At 45.1% G+C, this 12,723-nt stretch overlaps 1 long non-coding RNA gene across 1 annotated transcript; it reads right to left on the reverse strand.

The window, feature by feature from the left end:
• Positions 1 to 1,892: 1,892 nt before the first annotated feature.
• Positions 1,893 to 5,711, reverse strand: LOC310837059. The gene is made up of 3 exons (XR_014560390.1): positions 4,735 to 5,711; positions 3,350 to 3,471; positions 1,893 to 2,342 (listed from the first exon to the last, which is right to left on the reverse strand). It is a non-coding gene; the product is annotated as an uncharacterized lncRNA (long non-coding RNA).
• Between the last annotated feature and the right edge of the window lie 7,012 nt (positions 5,712 to 12,723).

The following is a 12,723-nucleotide window of genomic DNA, read 5'->3' on the forward strand; positions in this document are numbered from 1 at the left end:
AGCTGTAACCATTTGTGTGGAGAATCAGGTGATAAGTGTATGGTTGTGTGAATCAGACCTGTTTACGATATCTGCAGTGTGTTATATGTCAGGCTACAATGGAAGCAGCCTGGAAACTTCAGTTGGTCCAAAATGGGTTACCAATATGGGATTGGCCAAGTCACCCATAGTACATCAGTATTTTGCCATTAGCATTGGCCTCCTGTCCATTTCTATAGGTGATTCTAATTGCTGTAATCAACCTTTAAAACCACAAACAGCTTGGGTTCGGGTTATCTAAAGGGCTGTGTCCATCATATTCCTCTATAGATTTTAAGGTCATCTTCTGAAGCCCATCTCTAGGCGTTCCTGCGAAACAATAGTGGGTGTCTCCTGGGGATTGGGACTTTTCAGTGGTGGCCCATGGAATGCCCCCACAGAGAAGCTTACCTGGTGCCTACGTTATAGCCTTTTCAGTACCAGGTGAAGACAATTTGCAGTCTTAAAATATTTTTGGCACTTTAAGATATTTGGTACAAATGCCATTAATGGTTGCTGGTTTTCTAACTGACCAATCATTCCTGGATCAGATTTTTCAACAGAAAAATGATTAAGTTTCTATTTCCTCTTCTACCCAGATTGTAAAGGGAAACTGTTCCAGATCCTTGGATTGATTACACCTTTGAAGAATTTTTTTCCTGATTTATATACATATATATACATCCCTTCATCATAGTCCTTTTCCAATAATCAGCCAGTGGCGAAACTAATCCATGCATAATTATAATGCAGCCACTACCTCCTCATTTATTTTTAATCTCTCAACAATATGTCCAATCAACAGTTCACATTCATAACATCTAATTATGCAAGGACATTATTAGATTAGCAGCAGATTAAGGGCATTATCAATTCATTTATTTTTAAATAAGCGCATGATGAGGGTTTCTCTTGTGCCTTGCAGCAATGAACATAATGATAATAAAGCTGGTATTAGGACAGCATTCTAGAGTTTTCCCCTTCGTGTCATTTGGCTAAAATGACACTGAGATGCACTGATTCTGCTACACATACATACACACATACATATATACATTCAATTATCATGTGGGAGGGAGAGGGAGACCACTGCGGAAAGAGCCATAGCTCAGTGGTAAAGCAACTGCTTTTCACACAGAAGGTCCCAGTACAATCCCAGGCATCTCCAGATAGGGCTGGGAATATGCCCTGTCTGAAATCCTGGCAAGCCATTGCCAGGCACTGTGGACATTGCTGAGCCTTGCATGACGGTGGGGGTGGGGGGTGGGGCTTCTGATGCAACTTGCTTGCTTGTTTTAAAGTTGCTTTCATGGCAGGAGGATCACAGGATATCCTGTTGTTAAATTGGCTGCAGGAAACCTTTGGCTCGCCGGTTATTACTGAACCACAACTCTCATCATCCCTGGAGATGCTTTCTAGGGCTGATGTGAGTGGTGGTTCAGCAACATATGGTGAGCCAAATGTTCCCCATTCCTGCTTCAATGCAAATGTATTTTGAATTACAGCTGTTGACATCTATTCACATGGCTCTAAAAAAGACCTAGATTCTTAGATAAGCAAATGGGTGAGTAGTCTGCAGTGTTGCAGACTGGCATACGGAACCCGCTAGTGACCCAGCTGGATGTTGGAGGAATGCTATCCACGTCACGGGGACTCCCAACCATGTCATGCACCCAGCTCTCCAATCAGCACAGCTGGGGGCGTGGCCACAAGCAGTTTCAACTGTGGCACATGGGGGGGGGGGCAACCTCCTTTCACCTCAAACCCAGAGCCACTCAGTGAAGTTGAATGCTGGGAGATTCAAGGAACACAGGAAGAAAGTACTTGATGCTGCCTATTAGTTTAAACCATAGAATTGGCTATAACAAGTTGCAGTGATGGTTGTGAACGTGGATGCCTTTAATGTAGGGTTGAACAAATTATAGACTATTGCCAGTAACATACTTCCTACAGTATTTATAGCAATATATTGTTTCCAGTATCGGAGACTGTGTGCTGCATGCCTCAGGAAACCAGGTTCTGCGGATCACAGATAGGGCTGGGTGCTGTCGCCATCAAATCCTGTTTTGGGGGCTTTCCATAGGCATCTGGTTGAGTGGTGTGGAAACAGAATGCTGGACTAGAAAGGACTTTGGTCCGATCCCGCAAAACTCTTATGATTATTATGAGGCTTTAATCTCACAAATAACACATGAAATAGCAATGTTCCTACACATGTGCACACCCACACTTCTGCATAGAAAACTGGTGTGTGTGTGTGTGTGTGTTCCTATTTTACTTGATTTCTTTTTCCTCACAACCAGACCGTTCTTTCTCTTCTCCCCCTGGAAAAGAATGAGATGTTGAACAAGGAAACATTCCAGATGGGCATTAAGTAAGGTAGACTGCTCCCAACACACCAGACACCAATTTTCTTATCCCAACAACACCTTGAAATTAAAACTTGTTAAAGCACTTGTTACTTTTTACTGCTTAAAAGGAATGAAATTACTGCAATGCGCTTGAATATGCAAAAACATTTTGGTCCCCGGCAGCTGAAGATAATGTTCTCCCAGGAGGTTTTCCAGAAGAGTTTCAAGAAAGGGTTTGATATGAGAGTGTTCTATCACTCCCATCTTTTTATAGCAGCACAGTGTGTGTTTATTTTATTTATTTATTTTGCAAAACTTGGGAGCCAGCAATACTTTTTTTCACAAGACCCCTCCCAATGTTTTTTCTTCTTCTCCTGGTGTTGTTAATGATAATTTGTATGCATATTAGATGCTCATGCACCACTTTCCCTATATAAACAGAGGTCAATAGCTTACCAGACAGTAAGGTAAAGGTAAAGGGACCCCTGACCATCAGGTCCAGTCGTGGCCGACTCTGGGGTTGCGGCGCTCATCTCGCTTTATGGCCGAGGGAGCCGGCGTACAGCCTCCGGGTCATGTGGCCAGCATGACTGAGCCACTTTTGGCGAACCAGAGCAGCACACAGAAACGCCGTTTACCTTCCCGCCGGAGTAGTACCTATTTATCTACTTGCACTTTGACATGCTTTCAAACTGCTAGGTGGGCAGGAGCAGGGACCAAGCAGCAGCAGCTCACCCTGTTGCGGGGATTTGAACCACCGACCTTCTGATTGGCAAGTCCTACACTCTGTGGTTTAACCCACAGCGCCACCCACGTTCACGTTCCAGACAGTAAATGCTGCCAAATGTGTTTGGTTTGCAGACACCTATTCTATGAGAGGGACAGTTGAATTCACTGAGAGATAAGCATACTGCGAAACATTCTTACATGTGGTTTTTTTTAAACTCACCCATCCATAAACTGTTAGTCACTTTACTTACCTGCCCTTTTTCAAAAGCCAATGAAGAACACAACATTCAGAAGAGTTTCAGTAGGCTGCCACTCAAGCAGCATCTTGTTGTGAAAGCAACTCCAAGAAGTAGTCCAGTCACTATATTCTTTTCTGAAACAATGAAGGGTACCCAGTCCTGTTGAATTCCATTTAATTGAATTGGTGCTGTCCAATACATATTTATATGATTTAGTGCTAAGGCTGAATGCCTGCTTTCGCTGATTCATGTTGCTAACATGCAAACAATTGAACAAAGGTCAACAGCTATATTTAAAGCAGCAATCTTGCTTAAGAAGTCACAGGTACTCTTTGAAAAAGAAGGGAGGAAATAATCATCTGGTCGAACAGTGACTGAAATTATGTAGTTGATTGATTAAGTATTGATTATTTAATTTCTATACCACTGAATGCATTAAAAATATATCTGATGCAGCAACAACAGAAAACTGAAACAAAATATTACAAAAATACACAGTTACATATAAAAAGTTGAACAAAAAGTTATATTAATTTCCCTTGGAACACACCCTCCCTCAGCCTCCAGATTCTCACCCAGGGTCCAAACAAACTCTCAGCTCACTCACAAAAGTATAACAATGAGAACAGTTCCTGGAAACGGTGGACATCATTCTGGCCTCTCTCTTAGAGTTGCATTTGATGGACAGGTTCTGACGTGGATGCTACTCCCTCAGGCTGCCCAAAGCTGTGTCCCATTCAGCTTCAATCTCCACACTCCAAACCTCAGCAGGTTAGCTGAGTTTCACATAAGGTCCACCGGATGGGGAAATGACTCCCTTCTACTCACACCCTCTATTCTATCCTCCTCCTCCAGCTGCTTGAAACATACAGCTAATTTTGGGTGGAATCAAATGGATTCTTAACTACTAAGTGACAAAGAGTCAAGGCAGTGACAAGGAAAGGTTTAAAGGTCTAGGTATGTTTAGGCTGGAGACCAGAAGAGAAGGAAACATGATAGGACTTTTCAGATGCCCAATGTCAGGGGTCAGGGAACTGGACCCCCCCCCTCCCACAGTAAGCTGCCAGGAACAGATAGACAAGGAAAGCTCTTACCAAGTTATTTTATTCAATATTCACAGAGAGAGGCTAAGAAATGCTGCATCTTGGAGTAATGGCTTTGCTCCGAGTAAACTCCACCCCCCTTCTCTCTTCAATTGTCAACAGCACCACTCACCTTACGGTGGCCACTTAGGGCCATTTGCCTACAAGCCCTCTGCTCTCCTACTTTTAAGGCTCGCCAGGTGATGGGAGATGGTGGTTCTGGAATGCTTTCTAGTAATAATGTGTCAGCCAGCTGCTCTGACTCTGCTTCCTCCCTTCTTCCCCCATTATGTCCCAACTCTGATCTTCATCTACCTCTGAGCTGTGACCTTCCTCAAACCACTGCTGTAAATCTATATGGTCTTCCTCGTCTCTGCAAGGTTCAGGAGGGGGAAGCAGTCTCTACCATTCCTCCTCTGTCCAGTTCCTTAAACCTAAAGAGCTGTTGCATAGAAAAGGGCAAATGCTTCTTGTCTGTTCCGCATGAGGACAAAATAATATCTAATGCAGTTAAATTACAAGAAGGCAGATTATATTTAAATGTTAGAATAACCTTCCGGACAGTAAGAGTAGTTTGGCAGTGGGACTAATTACCTAGAGCAGTGGTTCTCAAAGGGTGTGGTGCACCACACGGGCATAGCAGAATAGGATGGGGTGACAGGAAGAGTCAAGGACAATTAATATTTTATTTTGGGAATGACTCATGTTCTTATGTAGTTGCATTGTTTTATACTTCCTGGATGTTCCACGATTGTATTATAAGGTGGTTGTGTCCCATGTTATTAATCAAGCACTGCTGGGAATTGCTTCTTTTTGTTTTCAAATCCAATGTATTTCTTATCAATAAAAGATTTGGCAAGCAAATTTTTATTCTGAAAGAATAAAAGTAGTTTGAGACCCACTGATCTAGTGGCATTCTATACATCCAGGTCCCGCAATCTGAATGCTGGTTTTATGAAACTTCCCTTCTCCAAACATGAATAATTTGTAGCCTAACCTCACTACACAAACATCTGATCCAAACTCCAACAGCAGTGGTGCTTCATCCCATTGGCTGTGCTGCCTAGAGTCCAGGAGTCCTTTACCTTTACCTTTTATGTTTGCAGGCATAGTAGATCTGTAACAAACACACGAAGCAGCTCAGCATATCTCCCACCTTGTGTCCTTCCACTGGTCAGGCTCTCTTACTGGTGAGCACTAAGATTCTCACACCACCGATTGAAGGAGAAGCACTGAGAATGAGACTGGACAACCAGTGGGATGTTGGTGTCTCCAGCCCAACTTGTTCCTCTCTGCTGTTGAAAGTACAGTACTCACTGCAACCTATTCATTTATTGTATTTTTAATATTATGTTGGAAGCCACCCAGAGTGAACACAAGCACAACTGGTACAGATTGGAAGCACCTGTAAAAAACCAAAATTTCTGCACATAGGAAGCTGCCTTACCCTGAGCTAGACAACTGATACATCTTGCTCAGTATTGTCTACACTGGCTGGCAGCTGCTCTCCAGGAGTTCAGACAGCAAACACTTCCAACACTACCTAGAGATGTCATTAATTGAGCCTGGAACCTTCCTCATGCAAGACACATGCTCTTCCACTGAGCATAGCCCCTCCCCTGCATACAAGTGTTTGCACACATGCCTGTTAGGCTTTATCCATCAGAGTTCTTGTTTACCTTTCTGGAGTAATTAAGCCAGTTCTAAAAAAATTATATTCTCTCATTGCTATGGTTCTGCCCTAATGTGATTCATTTTCTGTCTTCAGCCAAGAGCTCTCCTATGCCAAATCTCCAAAAAGTCCATTTTGTCTCCAAGACTGTGGCTTCAGATTACTTGAAGAACTTCTCTGGGAGTCATCTAATGCATTATGCAAAAGAAGCAAACACCGTTTTCCCCTCAAACAACACCTGTTTTAATGTGTGGACTTTTCGAATGGGTAGAAAACTTTAGAATATCTGTTTTAAATAAATGACTGTGTTCAGATCACCCACTCCCCCCCCCCTTCATTTACTATTCTAAAACCACAAGATTTCAACTATCTGAAATGAGCTGCTGCTTAGGCCAATTGGATACAACTTATTGGTTTGCTTTTGCTGTCAAATATACATAAAATATAAATCATAGCATCAATTTACTTAGGTTGCAACAGGCAAAAGAGTCATAAAATACAACTCAATCTAATCTAGTTGAAGTCAAATAGGGGGGGGGGGGGCGAGAGTCAAGAAGAACCCAAAAGTTATAGTAAGCACAAGAATAACTTTGCATCTTTAAGAAAAGATTGTCTCACGTTTTAAGAAAATATTATATCATACTGCAAAATGATATTTCATACCCAACACAGCGGATTACTGAAGTAGAAAAATATTGACAAAATGGAGAGGGGGGAATAGCCAGTATTTGGTGTTGTTGTTCTAAAAGCAGGGATGAGCGATTTGTGGCCCTCCAAAGATTGTTGGATTCAGTGTTTTTCTTCTAGGAAAAAGGTGCCAGTTCTGCATATCCTTGAATACCCCAGGGGAAAAGCACTGGTTGGATTCCCATTACCAGCCCCAGCCAGAATGCTGTCATAAACATGCCCCACCCACGAGACAAGGTGAGGAGACTGCCTCAGGCAGCAGGATTCATAGGGATTATAGATCTGGCCTCCAAGGAAGGCATCATCTGCAACTGCTGTGGTGGCAGCAACAGCTGCAGTGTGCTCCTTAGAGGTCAAATCTGCCTCCGCCTCTGCAGCTCCCCAGCCCCTGTTGCTACCTCTATTGTGGCCTCTTGACAAATAGAAGATCCTGATGTAGATGGTCAATCACCCTTCTTCCCTAGCAAGAGGGATGCCATTTTGTGTTTTGCCTCAGGTCTCAAAGAGTCCTAGGCTAGCCCTAGTCACGAACTTGCATACCATCAACAGAGATTCTGTTCCAAGGTTTTGTAAACAGCAATAGATAAAGAACTGTGTGGGCCTTGATGCAGGAGTAGAAATGGGTTGTGCAATTGATCTACCACGGTGGATATCATGTTTGAATTCTACTCATCCTCCATAGATCTCCGGGTAGCATGTATGGCAGGGATAGCCAACAAGGTGTCTGTTGTGTATTGAGTCAAAGGATTTTATATCTGCATTATTATTGTCTGTATTTGCATTAGGGTAAAGTAACTGCCTTTTGGTTCCAGAGGGTACAGCTACTATTGGTTCATTTAAGCTGCTGTATTTGGATCCTCTGTCTTATTGGTTGCCTCTAAAAGGCAGGACTGTGATTGCCTGATATTGTTCCCTCCAAAATGTATCCTTTCTAGCTAGTTCCCTGTCCCTATAAATGTAGCTCTCCCCTCCTCAGTCTTCAGTCTTGTTGCTTTAATAAAGAAGTGTTACTAGAGAACTGTCTCCAGCATATTATGTCAAGAGAGCTGAAATCACAAACCCCACGTCACAACAACTGGCGACGAGGATGGGATCCGGAATGCTGAGGAGCGGTTAAACGCAGCCCTGCCTCAGAGTCCGGATTGTAGCTAAGAACAAGACTCACTCGCCAGCGGAGAAGACGACCCTGCCCACAGGACAATGGAGAGTCCAAGGGTATTGGAGCCCTTCCAGCCATCAGAGCCCCACACGTGGGAAGACTACGTCGAACGCTTCGAGTTCTTCGCAGTGGCTCAAGGGATCACCGATGCCAGCAAAAGAAGGGCCACATTCCTGAGCTATTGTGGGCCTGAGACCTTCAAGCTGGCCAAGGCATTGCTTGCCCCAGCGAAGCTAAGTGAGACATCTCTCAAAGATATTCTTGCCTGCCTAACAAGCCATTTAGCGCCTACTGAGACCAAGATGGCCCGGCGGATGGAGTTTCATAAGAGGCAGCAGCGTGCTGGGGAGTCTGTATCTGCATTTCTAGCTGAACTGCGGAAGCTCGCTCAGCACTACGACTTCCAAGATCTGGAAGAGACTCTCCTGGATCGGTTTGTCGGTGGTCTGAGCAGCAAGAAAGCCAGAAGACGCATCGTGGCTAAAGAAGAGGTTACCCTTGCTTCAGCCTTGAAGGAGGCCACCGCCACAGAGAATTATGAAAGAGAGGAGCTTGATGCCAGTCGCAGGGTCCCTAAGCCACAGATAGAAGTTGCGCATGCCATGGACGAGCTAGAGGCTACTCATGGTTGTGGCAGAAATCATGAGCGGAAGAGTTGTCGTTTCCGGGATGCTATGTGCCGGACGTGCGGAAAGACAGGTCACATCGCCAGGGTCTGTAGATTGGCGGCATTGGGAGCGACAGGAGCACCTAGACTGGAGCATCGCAGATCGGCCACAGCGAACCATGTTCTAAAGGACTGCCACTACGTAACGGAGATCAACGGGAGGGTCGTGCAGTTTCCAGTGCAAGGCAAGGCACACGTCAAGGTGAAGATTGAGGGTCAGCTGTGCGACATGGAGGTGGACTCCGGATCTGGATTCACTATCGTGTCGGACCAGACCGCGAGGACATTCTTCCCCAGGGGTAAGTTGCCCCCTCTGGAGCCCTTCCCGGCAACTTTGCAGTCATACTCAGCGGGCCGCATCCATGTCATGGGAATGTGTGCCGTGAGAGTACAGTTCAGGGACAAACAGGCGGTACTCAAACTGGTGATTGCGAAGGGCAGTCGCCCCAGTCTCCTGGGCACTGACTGGTTTCCCGCCCTGGGACTGAGTATATCAGGGCTTAATTCAATCCAAACCTGCCCTGAGATGAGCGAGGCATTATGCAAAGAATTTGCTGGTCTCTTTAATGGAAAACTGGGTTGTTATAAAGGGCCCCCAGTTGACTTCGAATTGGACCCTGGGGTGGCCCCAATCCGACTCAAACCAAGGCGAGTGCCATTTGCACTGCAACCCAAGATCGAAGCAGAGCTGGATAAATTGGTCAAGCAGGGAGTTCTCTCACCCGTGGACTCCGCTAAGTGGGAGACTCCAATCGTCACGCCCCTTAAAGCAAATGGGGAAGTCAGGATCTGTGCTGATTACAAATGTACTATCAATAAGGCACTCAGGGGAAACTCATACCCCATTCCAGTCGTATCACATCTGTTGGCTAAACTGGCTGGGGGCAAGGTGTTCGCCAAACTTGACCTGGCACAAGCTTACCAACAGCTGCCAGTAACCCCACAATCAGCGGAAGCACAGACTATTGTCACACATAAAGGGGCATTCAGAGTTAACAGATTACAATTTGGAGTTTGGGTGGCCCCAGGGATTTTTCAAGGGCTCATGGAACGCCTGTTAAGAGGTCTGCCGGGGGTCTTGCCATTTTTTGATGACGTTTTGATTGCTGGAAAAGACCCACAGGAACTGGTTGCATGTGTCCGTGCAGTGTTGCTCAAGTTCAAGGAGGTGGGGTTGCAACTAAAAAAGGAAAAATGCAGTTTTGGGGTGCCAACTGTGGAATTCTTGGGGTTTAAAATTGATGCATCAGGCATCCACCCCACAGATGCTAAGGTTAAGGCCATCATCGAGGCACCACAACCACAGAACAAGACGGAGTTGCAGTCATTCCTGGGACTTATTAACTTTTATCATTCGTTCTTACCCCAGAAAGCTTCGGTAGCTGAACCATTACATAGACTGTTGCAGAAAAAGAATGTGTGGCGATGGGGGCAGGAGCAGCAGAAGGCTTTTTTATATATATAATATTTTATTAAGGTTTTTTAGACATAAATACAAAAATAAAGAACAGTGTAACATATATCATAACATACTTTCTTTGCTTCTTTGGACTCCCTCACATCTCCCGCTCCCACGTGCATCATTGTCAATTCTTGCCCGCAATTTATCATCTTGTTTACAATCTTGTGTCACATTCATTAAACTATAGTCTGTTAATTCTCCAATAAGTTCATAATTTTTCCTCAACTTACTTGTCATCTTAATTCCATCTAATTTAGTGGTGCACAATTGTTTATGATCTAGCATCCTTTCTTAACATTCAACCAAATTGCAATGTTTTTTTAAATAAATCTTAAATTTCTTCCAGTCTTCTTCAACCCTCTCCTCTCCCAGGTCTTGGATTCTGCCAGTCATCTCGGCCAGTTCCATGTAGTCCATCAGTTGCATCTGCCATTCTTCCAGTGTGGGTAGATCTTGAGTTTTCCAATTCTTAGCGATGAGTATCCTTGCTGCCGTTGTTGCATACATAAAAAAAGTTTGGTCCTTCTTTAACACCTTCTGGCCGACAATGCCCAGAAGGAAGGCCTCTGGTTTCTTGGTGAAGGTATACTTAAATACCTTTTTCAGCTCATTATATATCATTTCCCAGAAGGCCTTCACCCTAGGGCAGGTCCACCAGAGGTGAAAGAATGTTCCTTCATTTTCTTTACATTTCCAACATTTATTATCAGACAAATGGTATATCTTGGCAAGTCTAACTGGGGTCATGTACCATCTGTATATCATTTTCATTACATTTTCCTTCAAAGCATTACATGCAGTGAAGTTTAACCCAGTGGTCCACAACCTTTCCCAGTCCTCAAACATAATGTTATGCCCAATATCCTGTGCCCACTTTATCATAGCCGATTTAACCATTTCATCTTGTGTGTTCCATTTTAACAGCAAGTTATACATTCTTGAAAGTACCTTAGTCTTAGGTTCTAACAGTTCTGTTTCCAACTTCGATTTCTCCACCTGGAACCCTAACTTTTTGTCATTTTTAAAGACTTCTTTAATCTGAGCATAATGTAACCAGTCTCGCACTTTATCTTTCATTTTCTCCAAATTCTGCAATTTCCAATTGTCTCCATCTTTTTCTAATATTTCCCAATATTTTGGCCATTTGGCCTCCATATTGGGTCTTTTTTGGGCCTTAGCTTCCAGAGGTGAAAGCCACCTTGGAGTTTTGTTTTCCAATTAGTCTTTGTATTTTGAAGAGCAGCAGAAGGCTTTTGACTCTTTGCGAGGAATGCTGAGTAGCAAGAGTGTCCATGCTCATTATGATGAATCGAAGCCGCTGGTCCTGGCATGTGATGCCTCTCAATACGGCCTGGGGGCGGTGCTGAGTCATAGGGAACCGGATGGGTCGGAAAAGCCCATCTCATTCCCGTACGTTGTCGCCCACGGAGCGCAACTATGCTCAAATTGACAAAGAGGCGCTTGCAATTGTGGCAGGAATCAAAAAGTTCCATGATTATGTGTACGGTCGTCATTTCTCCATTGAAACGGACCACAAACCACTGTTGGGGTTGTTCAACCCGAACAAACAAACGCCACAAATTCTCTCCCCCAGAATGTTGCGTTGGTCTATATTCCTGAACGGGTTCCAGTACACCTTGACCCATGTGCCGGGGAAGCGGTTGTGCCACGCTGATGCGCTGAGTCGATTGCCCCTTCCTGGCGAGAGCAATGAGGATCCTGCTCCAGCGGAGCACATAATGATGCTGGAAACACTTCCTGGGGCTCCTGTAATGGCTGATATTGCTGAGAAAACGAGGAAAGATGCTGTTCTCTCCCGTGTGCTCACTTGGGTGGGGAGGGGGTGGCCAGGTGGTCCGCATGAAGACAAATTCAGGCCTTATGCGACAAGGCAGCACGAGTTATCCATGCATAAGGGTTGTCTCCTGTGGGGAGATAGGGTGATCATCCCAGCACCACTGAGAAACAGGGTTCTTGAGACACTTCACATGGGACACCCGGGAATGGTCAGGATGAAGTCGCTAGCCCGATGTTATGTGTGGTGGCCTGGAATGGACCAGAACATAGAACAATGGGTACGAACATGCAAGGCATGCCAAGAGGTGCGGCCAGAAGTGGCCAGAGCACCAGTTCACTGGTGGGAGCAGTCCAGATCTCCCTGGAGCCGGCTGCACTTAGATTTTGCTGGGCCATTCCAGGGGAAGGTCTTTTTGGTTATCGTCGATGCATATTCCAAATGGTTAGAAGTGGCGATGGTCCCTAGCATGGCATCAGCTGCCGTAATCAAGGTGTTGAGGCAGCTGAGGCGCCGGGGGCTCAGCAGGGAAGAGTCTGATAATTCATCCCTGGCTAACGACGCAGAGCTGCAAGACCAGAGTGAAAATGGCCCAGAGGTGCAATCACCAGGGGCTTCAGCAAATGAACCAGGGTCTGCTAGTCCTCAGGATGACGAGGTACAGGTAGGGGACCCTGAGATGTCTGGGACTCCTTCTGTTCCTGACGAAACCCCTATAGCAGCCCCCCTACCACAGGTGACACCCAATCCAGAACTGGCAACACCTGTTGTCAGGAGATCAAGTAGAAGTTGTAGGACCCCACAGTACCTGAGAGATTACGTCTGCTGTGCTCACTAGGGGGGGAGGGGTGTTGTGTATTGT

The sequence above is a fragment of the Podarcis gaigeae genome, assembly GCF_964106915.1.
Source record: "Podarcis gaigeae genome assembly, chromosome: Z".
Taxonomy (NCBI): Eukaryota; Metazoa; Chordata; class Lepidosauria; order Squamata; family Lacertidae; genus Podarcis; species Podarcis gaigeae.